Raw genomic sequence first — 1221 nt, forward strand, 5'->3', positions numbered from 1 at the left:
GCCTCCTGTGCATCTGTAGAGGGGCTGGGGTTTGCTGGTGCTCAATAAAGGTTCGTTCACTGATGGTGGAGGTGGTGGGGCGATGGGGGTGGTGACAGGCACAGGGTGACAGGAGGGAGATGGGAGCGCTAAGAAATGCCTGTGGGGTGGGGGAGGTGGGGCCGAGGGCAGTTGCAATGGCCTAGGTGGTGGTTAGGGTGAAGGTTGGGGGCCGGACAGGAGGTGGTGGTGGTGGCCTGAGAGATGGGTGATTGGAGTGGTGATGGGGAAGGTAGGGAAGGGAATGGAGGAGAGAAATGGTGTGTGTGTGTGTGCGGGGGGAGCTGTGTTGATGGGAGAATAACGCTGCCTGGGAAGTAGTGAGTATTGGGGTTCCGTTTGTGGGGAGGTAATGCTCACCAGAGGATAGCGGTCACGCTGTGCTGGGGGTGGGCGGGGGGACAGGAGAGCTGTGGGGAGGGCGGAGCGGAGGCGGAGGTGACAGCTCTGGCCAGGTGAGCCCTCAGTGTCAGAGGCAGGCGAGGATGCGGCGGCCTCAGGAAGGCCGTGAGTGACCGTGGGTGAGAGTGCTTGGGCCCTGGGGAGGGATGGGCCCTGCCTCTCTCTCGGGCCCCATCCCAGCAGAGCTGCAGGTGAGTGGAGCTGTAGGCGGACCCCTTCCCCTGCAAGGACAGCCTTTCACCTGCTCCTCAGGCCCCGGCCTGGGCAGCGCCAGAGGCCCCCCAGCACCGTCCTGCCACTTTCAGCCGCATCCGGAGGAGGAAGGACAGGTGGCCTGTGTCTCCTTTTGTGAGGGAGGAGACCCCCCCCCCCCCGTGTGGGAAAGGAGTGGAAGAGTCCACGTTACCTAGGCAACCCTTAGCGTTTGCTACAGTTGCCCACCCTACATTCCAGCTGTCCAGTGGGGAGGGACCAGATGGTCACCAAGAATGGCCGTGGGTCCTTCTGGGAGGCTATAGGAGAGGCCTGCCCACAGATCAAAACCCCCTCAGCTCAAAGGGACTCCACAGCGTACTGAGGCGTATGCTCCATTTATTCATTAAAAGAAAATTGTAGGCTATGAATTTTCCTCTGAGTGCGTTTTTATCTAAACTCATAGAAACTTTCTGTGCTGGCCGTTCAGCTCCGTTGGTTGGAGTGTCGTCTGATATGCCGAGGTTGCCGGTGTCCCCAGTCAGGGTATCCAACACAAGAGTCAAACAAAGATGCACAAATAAGCAA

Source organism: Myotis davidii, unplaced genomic scaffold (assembly GCF_000327345.1).
Source record: "Myotis davidii unplaced genomic scaffold, ASM32734v1 scaffold803, whole genome shotgun sequence".
NCBI lineage: Eukaryota > Metazoa > Chordata > Mammalia > Chiroptera > Vespertilionidae > Myotis > Myotis davidii.